General features: G+C 30.4%; 1 long non-coding RNA gene across 1 annotated transcript in view; it reads left to right on the plus strand.

Annotated features, from left to right (window-relative positions):
• The window catches only part of LOC137000152 (uncharacterized), a 41,105-nt gene extending 34,279 nt beyond the window's left edge, over window positions 1–6,826 (plus strand). The window contains exon 3 of the long non-coding RNA XR_010890483.1: window positions 5,961–6,826. This is a non-coding gene — a long non-coding RNA (uncharacterized lncRNA). The remainder of the gene's footprint in view (window positions 1–5,960) is intronic.
• Window positions 6,827–10,587: the final 3,761 nt, after the last annotated feature.

Here is a 10,587-nt window from a genome sequence, read left to right on the forward strand (position 1 = left end):
AAATGCTATTAAGTTCTATGAACTAAAAGATTGCTTTAATGCAAAATTGAGATTTATGCAGTTTGACGTAGCATTGCACGTAATCAATTTAATGGTACGACGCAGCAATGCAAATTGAGGTGAAGAAACGTTGCTCTTGTGCATAATTCGATTAGATTACTTTTAAATATCGATGTTTGCTTTATAATATCGTGACGTTTCCATCTACAATTTACGGACATTTTCAAGTTGCAATCAAAATATTCTATTAATGAAAGAAGCTATTAAAAAATATATAAATTGCGATTTATTGGTAATTGCAATGAATTGGTAATGCAATTTGTTATCAGGGTTACAACTGAATAAGAAAAGTTCACGCTGCTTAAGTTAGAGATTGCTGTTCATAGATTCTTTCATAGACATCGATCTTCTGTACTATGCTACAGCCGTGTACATTGGTTAGATTAATCGGTGCTTTATCTGAAGATTATAATTTTATACTTCAGACGTGATATTTATGGCTGCATTGGTTAATGCGATTGCGAATGCGCAGAATGTTTTAATTACTACTTTAACTCCAGCTGACTGCGCGACCATTTCGTTGAATATTTCGCTGATATAAAAATATGCATTATCTTTATCAATATCGAAAGACTATCGTGCAGGATAGTTATTTTTTGTTGGTATGCGAGTATTATTTATGGTACATTTATTCGCCAAGTGTGATTTCTTCGTCAGTCCTTTTCGTAATACTAGAATCAATTCTGTGCGTCGTTTATTTTATATTTATTTCTTATTCCCGTAGTTGAATTTGATTCTAAATGGCGTGTAATATTTGTGCGCGCACATTTAAGGGTGAAAGGCGACTATCAGTGTGAAGTATGTATATCTCTGTTCATTCGCGAAACGATTTCAAAATAGTCACACGATATGTATGTCGTTTCAGTGGTTACGAGAACTTACATATCGTGCCCCCGCAACGCTTATTGCGAGAGCGTTACGTGATTCTCATTCAGGTAATAAAGCTCATTAAATTTTCGTTACGTACCGCCGCAAATTGATTATGTCGTGACAAACTGTCGTGTGATCTTGTGCAAAAATAAAGATCAACCAACCACGGTTTGTGGACACGATCTTCTAATGATCGGCTCTCTACGTGGAAACATTAAAGCCTGTCACGAGATAATCGTTTCGTGTTTTCGCCGGTAATTGAAAATTAGAGGCGAACGCGAGGAAGAAAAATTAGCGCGATATGAATTCATATGTATGTAGAAACAATTTAATAATTTTTATATTTACATTTTAGTTATTTAAATTTAATTGAGCTATATAACTATTGAAATATTGGCTGTAAAAAGGATTATATGAGGTCATAAAAATAATGTCATAAAAAATGTTAAAGGTTTCCTTATCGAATCTGATATGAAGAAATATATTTAAGATATAAATGCTCATTTCTCGTACATTCTAAAATCGCAATCCAACAATCTCTTTCCGTGGTCGTTTCAACCGCGAATAATTCTTCTACCAACCTTGATAAGCTGACCTAATATTTAAAATGTCTCAGAAAAAAACATGCGTTAGCAGTGAATAATAACCGTCAAATTATTATCAGTTAGAATCAAGTTAAAGAGAATAAAGAAAGATTAAAGGTTAGAGATAATAAAATTTTATTTACGAATTTTAAATTGATTTTACTTTACTTTGTATTAATTCAATTTTTTTATTACTTTTTTATTATTTAAATCTTTATGATCTTCAGCGCTTTATACCAAATCGATTAGCATGAATTCCGTATTGCTTCCGCTGAAGATAAAACGGTGTAGTTCGTAAGCTTGCAAATCAATGACGATTACTTTTTAAATGTTCAACTATCGGGATACGTATGTTTTTCACTGATAATCGTGTTTTTCACCAAAGGGAGCGGAAAAGTGCTTCTTTGAAAGCGATCCGATTGTATCATCGGCGAATTGTTTTCTTAATTGATTTGCTTCCCTTTTTGTTTTCTCCTTGATGCCTTCCTCTGCAACGTCGACTTCATTGTACGACGCAATGCCGCGTTACTTATCGATCGCCTCTGTTAACTAGTCCGTTACACAACGAACCATAACTATTGCCAAACAATAGATTATACCGCGGTACCGCGCCGCCACTCGGCGCGTAGGTAGGGTAGGGGCTATCTTATGCAAGCGTTACATACATTTGGTTACATTACCGTCATTACGTAAGGCGGATTACGAGAGGAAGAGAAGGGAGGCGGGAGAAGGCAAGAGATAAGAATTACATATTGCCAATATTTCGAATGAGGGAACGGCGAAAGAATGCGCGGCTAATGGGCGTATGAATTCTTCGGCGATGATCCGACATAGAGATAGGCGTTGCGCTGATAATGTGTCCCTTAAATTTCTCAATTTGCTCCTTTCGTAACCGAATTACATATTTTTCACTCGTAAACTTCATTCGAGAATTAGAATGTACGCTAAGTGAACAAGTACTCTTATTGCTTCCCTCTTTTCCTGTTTTGGTCCATTGAACTCTGAAATTGTAAGTGGAAAAGTTGTAAGTAGAACAGTAGAAGACATATATGTTCCGTTGATTGCGAGAGTTAATAAATAACATCTCAAAGATAAACAGTTTTTATATAAAAAGACTTAAATATTTCTGTGTATAGTTGACTCCAATCGAATTTAATTTTTAACTAATTTTAGAATTATTATTAAAGTATTTTGAGAACAAAAATTGTATGTATTTTTATGTTATTATCTGGAAGGAATAATTTTTGTAGGAGGCTAAATCTTCTGCTCTTTCTGCAGCAATATATTAAATGGCTATTAAGACTACTATTGTAGAAATTGAAGAGTTTACTTAAAAAATAGAATAAGTTTATAATTTGTAAAAGATGTATTTTAAATTTAAAAAACTCTGTCTAAAATAAACTTCATAAAAAAAGAAGAAGACTTTGTTACATATGTTTTGTTCTGTTTATCTCTTACATCAGAGGGCAATCATTTACAATAGCCCTTTTATTTTTTTCTCGCGTCTCGTATATTATTTCCTGTACTGTCATTCAGACTGCAGGATGTCTCGACTGTCTCCGTCTGTCTCTCATTTCGGACCTTTGTCCCGGCTTCTTTCAGCCGGCTCCTGTTACAAGTCCCATGGCGTATTCATGAAAACCAGCGCACTCGCTGACTTTGAAACGTTCATGCTGTCGCGTTACGAAACGACACTTCTTACCTTGTGGCATTCTAGGAGAGGGCAGGGCGCAGCCGTTCGCGCGCGTAAGAGCCCGATTACATGAGCGTGTAAATATTTCACTTACACGATCGGCGATTTACACATTACGTTACGCGTGGCTCGCCTGTTGTCGTCTTCGTTGTCTCAAACGTCTCGTGTTACATAAGCGCGTCGACGTTTGACGTTTATATAACATAGCGGCGCATCGACGAGATCAGGCGATGCCGTCTTCGGTGGAATATCGCCGGTCTCTTTGTCGATCTTAAAAAGCATGCATCGACAATATCACGGTAGAGAAATGCGCAAGATGCAGAGTTATAGGATACAAGTACTTCAACCGGTATTCAACAGAAATTTTATCAGTCAATGCTCTCACTTATTCGTGCAAGTAATATAAATATTTAATACCAAGACTTTATAAAATTTTAATAAATTTAATTGATAATAATTAAAACTTATAATCCAACTTATTTTATAGTTTACAAGTACTCAATACTTTGTTTTACCGACTGAACATTGAGTATCTAAAGTAATCAATATTATCTAGCTATGATGGTATCCAAGATAGTGCATAATTTGAATCTCAAATTTATATTCAATTTGTTTATTTAGATCTTACATTTCTATCAAAGATGGATTTTACAATAATGATATAATTATTTTCTAAATTCAGAAAAAATTTATACGGATTATATCTAAGCTTAGTAACCGACGATTGGTTAAGTCTTCGCAAATTATTCTTGGCGGAAAGAAACTCGAAAGAAACCATTCCGGAATTTTCTGTGGAACGTTTATACCTCCTCTTCTGTTCAGTACTGCTATCTTTATTTCAGAGATGGAACTGCATAGCTACATTTATCTTTCTACATTGCCATTTGGTGCACGTCCGTGCTACATGCACAAACTGTCCATCAGAGTTATGCATGTACAATTTTAATTAAAACAATTCGGAATATTTTCAACTATAAAATTGATGTAAGATTATTATTTATAAACATGAATAAGTTAGAAAAGATTCGGATAAAATTGATACATTTTATATGAAGAAAAACGTAGAAATATTTTGCTTTTATTTTTACTATCTATGTGTAATACGAACACCGGGGAAAAATATAATAAAAATTATGTATTCAAAAAATTATTTTTTAAAATCGTCATTATAATGTTTTTATTTTTTATTATTTATCGAAGTAAACGATAAAACATGTAACTCAAAATTTTTATCAATTAAAGAATAAAGATTTGATTAATTAAATGAATTAGATAAATAAAATAAAATAATATATATTATATATAAAAATTACTTGAAAATTATTAATATTTGAATCTGTTTATAATGTTTCTAATTATGTCTTAAAAATTTATGTGTGTATGTTGTTTTTGTCATAGACAAATATTTTCTCGTTTTTTATATTTGCTCTTGCGAATCTGTTCTATAAATTTTGTGCAACTTGATATCTTGTAATTAATATTGTATAATATAATAGGATATCAAAATAATCGCCTTAATGCATATAATGAGCTTTATTTATATGCTCTATGTGTGCATTTTCGTATGCATAATAAAGCATCAAATAATCGCATATTCCTTGATTAAAATATCAATCTGTCATATCTATTTTTGAAATATAAATTAATGAAATGTATTTAATATTCCCAATTTTTTAAATAATAATTACAATTATTTATTAATTATTTATTATTAGATTTATCTTGTAGTACAATTTTCGAATTTTTGGACTTGAAGTTAATTTGTATAGTTAAAAATGTTTAAACATATCTTCTACTCGAAAAATGCGAACTATTTGACATTTATCTCGAGATGTGAACTGTCTAAACTGTTCGATCATCTGAAATTTGTATTATTTTAAGTATCATATTTAAGTCACGAATAAAATTTTAACGCAATTGCTATATGCAATGCTCATATAATAAAGCAGAGCTAATTAAAATAGTTGGATTAAAAGCTAAATACAAATGAAAAGAAGGCTGAGCAGATTGTTTATAATAAATTTTTTGGTATTTATTATATAATTAATTGTAATAAATTTAAAATTTTAAAAATAATGTATGCAATAATTATTTTTGTGTGAAATTGTTTTAAATACATATTTTCTCGTACGCGACGATGAACTTTACCGAAGCGATGTAAATCAAAAAGTTAGCTGTCTATTTTTCCGTTGTATGCACTCTCAGGCATGCACAAATCATATATCTTTTATCTGACAATGAGAGAAACCCAAAAGCGACATTTCTCTCGGCACTTTTCGCATGATGTTAGCGCAGAGCTCGGCTCAGTTACCGCTATTTGCATCTAAAATCCAAAAAATTCTACCGAGAGTGACTGTCTCGGTAAAATTTTTTGCTAGACGCTAACTCAAAGCTCAGCTCGGTTACCGCTATTTGCGTCCGAGAAATTTGAAAATATTCTTATATACGTACTTCTCTACTTTGTAATTTATATCTTTTAATACATTGCAAAACAAAATTAGTTATAAATATTTTTAAAGTAAAACTAATTAAATAAAGTTATATAAAATACTTTTAAAATTAAACATTTTTATGCAATCTATGAAAAATAGTAAAACTTTTATTAAAAAGTTAATGATAAAGCGATGTACGGTCTGCAATGTGTTAATTGAGAGTATATATCTTATACATCATTCTGGATCCATTAATTTAATATAAAAATAAAATCGCACATTCACTCACCGATAATTTGTATGTTTTTACGTATTTTACAGATTAACATTTCATACATTAACAGGACAACAATTCCGTTGCTGTGTCTTGTGATCGGTGAGTGAATCTGCGATTTTATTTTTATATTAAATTAATGAATCTAGAATAATGTACGATATATACTTTCAATTAACACATCGTAGGCTGTACATTGCTTTTATTATTGATTGTTTAATAAAAATTTTATTATTTTTTATTGATTGTATAAAAATATTTTATTTTTAAAGTATTTTATATAATTTTGTATAATTATACTTTATAAATATTTGGAACTAATTTTATTTTGCAATGTGTTAAAAAATATGAATCATAGTGTATAGACGTATGTATACAAGAATATAAAGTTGTTAAAGAATGTTAAAGAATATTTTTAAATGTCGGAAACTGAGCCGAGCTTTGCGCTGAGCGTCTTGTGAAAACGTCAAGATTTTCGGTCTCGGATTTCTATTTATTGTAAAATAACATTTGCCCACAAAAGTGCACTCAATTTAATAGAAGATTCTAATTTATATTTATCTTGAATTTTCATCATAAATATACATTTGGTAACGAGATAATTTATATTGCGTTACCAAATGTACAATAGAATTGTTAAATTATTATAAATGATAAGAGTGGAGACGTTTAAAAGAATTAGTTTCTTCCTTTGATATTTATCACAATTTCTTACTATGCCATCATGTCGGCTTAAAATTTAAATGCAATTTAACTCAAGTCTTGCCGTTGGAAAGTACAGAAACTTCAGAATTAACTTCAAGGAGTTTCAAGCCTCCGTAACGGGCGCTTTGCTGATGAAGTTAAATGAACCATTCTTGATCTTATAATATACCATCTATTTAGTGTTGTTTATTTAATAGTGTTTAGGGAAGTTACACAGCTTCATAATAATTTGTATATTTTATATACAATCACAGCATATAAAAAAAAAACAAGAAATAAAATAAAAGTACATATAAAATCTTCTTGTTAATTTCAAAATAGAGTTTCTCTGAAACTATTTTGATATATGTACATAATATTATCTAATTTTTCTTTTAAATAATTATTCTTTAGCTAATATAAATTATATATATGTATATAAAATGTAAACAAGTAATTTTTTTACAAAATAACTGATTAGAAATAGTAAATAGAATTGTATATGTAGCAGTATTGTAAAAATAGTAATTTACATCATTTCGATAATTAGCAAGATTTTTGCAAGTATTACTTATTACCGTGTCGTCGCTCTTACCACATGGAGCATTCTATTCAAATATTTTAAAGATGTACTTCAACTGATTGCATATTCCAAATGTTTATGTGTAGTCCCTGCAGCAATTTGTGCGCACTGAACTACTGCGGTTAGCATACGCGCGTTCCAGCTTCTCACGTTAGTTAATGCATGACGCGCTATGCTTTTAGTTTGATTATCTGAAATTTCATACAAGTACGGAATGCAGAATCGTGTTATTATATGGAGAATTGAAGTACGACAAATGTTTTCAAAGTATAATTATGTTATTAATCATTTGGACGTTTAAAATTTGTTTTATGTATTTCGTATTTTTCCCTTTCATATTTTTCATAGTTAATATTTTGACGTTTTTGTTAATAAAAAGTCAATTGCTGGGTGTTAAAGAGACTGCTTTTTAATTTTGACACAAAAAGGCGAGACACTATAGTGACCTTATTACTGGCACGACAAGGTCTGTTATTTTACGAATTCAATTAAACTCTATATTTGCACCGCGACGTTCCTCTTTTAGACATGACCTATGATCGAGATGGCTTTCACAGTTTTCGCAAATGTAACATGAATAGCAGAACTTTCACTATTAAAGACATGATATTTATATTTCCAATTTACATCGAGTGTAATATTATTTATTGTGTTGTGTGTGTTATATCTCTTCTGACTGTACTGTATTTTTAGAATTTTACAGTAATATTAAAAAAATTGAAAAAATTTTTTTTTTAATATTAAATTTTTTTTATTTTTAAGTTGTTCAAATAACACTATTTTATTCGTGTACAAAGTGTTTCATAATGTCCGTGTCAACGTTCGTGTGCGGGTAGAGTGCGGTAAACTGAATGGAAAAGTCCGTTTTGCAATTTTTGCAATAATAATTGAGATATTAATTAAAAAAGTATTACTCCTGCTCTCCCCACGCGTTGTTTTTCGTTGCTGTGTGATCCTCATCACTGTCACGTCTAGAGCGTACAGCCCACGATCTAACTGTGCGGAACGCGTAATTATTCGTTAATACTTTTTAATTAATATTTTAATTATTTTTGTGAAAATTGCAAAATACTAAAGGACTAAGGGACTTTTTTATTCAGTTTACCGCACTCCACCCACACACGAGCGTTGGAACATTACGAAACTATATCTGGATTTAAATTTATAAAAGAAGAAATCTATAAGATCGCAATATTAATAAACGTTAATAAATTTACTAATTTATATTTATTCATATCTTTAATAAGCATAAATCTGCTTTAATATTTAATTCGGATGAACATATACATACTTGCTACAAGAAATATTGGATTAGATTTATTTCGTTATTACGTGTCAAGACATTTTTTGCAAAATTGCATTGCTTGCTTCTATGAAATATGACGACATTTAGAAAATATATGATTGTGACACGAATGTGTATAGAACAACACGAGGCAGATTGTATATGCATATAACTATAGTATTATTTTGGATATCATTGTAATGTAAATGTATTTATATTTTACAGATGAACTTTATGTGCATAATCAGTGCTACGAAATATATTCGTTCCGTCGTAATATTCAAAGTGCGCGAAAATCAGGAGTGCCGCTTAAAGTGCCGCGCGATTTTCGTATTTGTGTACGCGCGCGAGCAATGCGTGCGCCGCGAACGTGTGTGAGTGAAGGATCGTTGAGAGGAGGAGGCTTAGGAGACATCGGGCGACAGCAACGCAAAGATATGGTAAGTAATTTTATCACAAAAAATGCATGTTTTTAGTAATTGTGAAGAGGCTGTGTATATTTTAGGAAAAAGTGCAGCTATTACATTTTTCACTCTCAAATCGACACAATTATGGAATTACATCAAACTGCAATATTATGTAATCACTATAATAGTGTCGATTTTAAGTGTCTCTCGATTTATCAACAATATGTGTTTTACATACTTGAAATGTGTCACCTTTTAAATATTTAATACTATATTTTCGAAATTATTTATTAAAGTAATGAATTAAAGCATTTATCAAAAGCAATGAAAACGAAATATAATGTTTTACGTGCGTAATCTCTTGTATAATGTGTTGAACAAGAGCTTTAAAGAGCATTATTAGACTCAATTTCGTAATGTTTGGAAAAACGAATTTAATAGTAGTAAAGAATCTCACAACAGGACTATAACGAATAAGGAAAATCTCTATGTAGGTACATTCAAGTTCTTATTCCGAAGGAGTTCGTGCGCTGTTTCTTTAAGGGTGAGCGTATTTTTCTCCATAAACTCTCTGTCTCTCTCGCTCTCTCTGTTTCAATATTTTAAAAATAAAAAACTGCTTTCTTGAGGACAATGAAAAGTTTCTCGGGCTAAATAATGTCTGAGATGTGTATTATGACAGGTACATAAATAAGAAGAAATTTTACGATATGGACTTCAGAAAAATACATTTTTAAAGTTTGATTATTCCTAATGCAAAAAATAAAATATAACTTTTTACGAATGCAAGTGATGTTATACAATATTATTGTTGTGATGTAGTTATAAACATTCAAGAATATATAACGCAGTAATTCATATTTGGGAAAGGTAAAATTAAATTGTTTGAATTTAAATTTCAATGACGTAAAAGTGGAATATAAATTTTGAAATCATATGAAAGCTGTTTTATATAATTTCTATAGCATTCACAGTTTCAGCAATTTATTTAATCAATTTTTACAAAAATTTAATAAAAATCTAATTTATCTAAAACTAGCTTTAATTAGCTTTGATATTGCAACATTTATTTTATAGAAAATAAGGGTAAATATAATTGATTGTATTGTAAGAGAGAAAATAAAACGTAAACGTAAAATACATAACATACGATGAAGATAATTATTTAATAAAGTGCAGAGAATAGGTACAACAAATTAAAGAATAAAAAACGTAGGAAGAAATGTCAGGACTTATTTCTTTCGAATTAAACCGGTATGATATAAACACAGTAGACTGACAAATTCGCAGATACGCATAACATAAATATTTTTCAAGTCCTTCCTTGAATTGCTATTGCAAGTCTAAGATCTTTTCGACTGTCTCTTCTCTGGCCAGTTTATTTTGCAGCTCCTTTTTCCTAAAATCAACTATTTTTTTAACTATATCGTTCTTCACTATATTGACAGATCGGGAATGGGTGACTCACGTCTCCGTGTTTTCGATAATGTCGTTTCGAGCCTTTTCTTCGGCTCTCCTTCGTTACCCGACTTTGTAATCTTTACATTTCATCTATATTTTTGGTCAACTTGATTCCTCGTTCGAACTAACACGTTTCCGACAAGAGTATAAAATAATTTTACATATTATGTTTCTTGTATTTCGTCTTTATATTAATATGTGAAGCTTGAAGCTTTAAAGTAAACATTTGTAAATTGTAATAAAACTTTTTAATT

The sequence above is a fragment of the Linepithema humile genome, chromosome 5 (genome assembly GCF_040581485.1).
Source record: "Linepithema humile isolate Giens D197 chromosome 5, Lhum_UNIL_v1.0, whole genome shotgun sequence".
Classification (NCBI taxonomy): Eukaryota; Metazoa; Arthropoda; class Insecta; order Hymenoptera; family Formicidae; genus Linepithema; species Linepithema humile.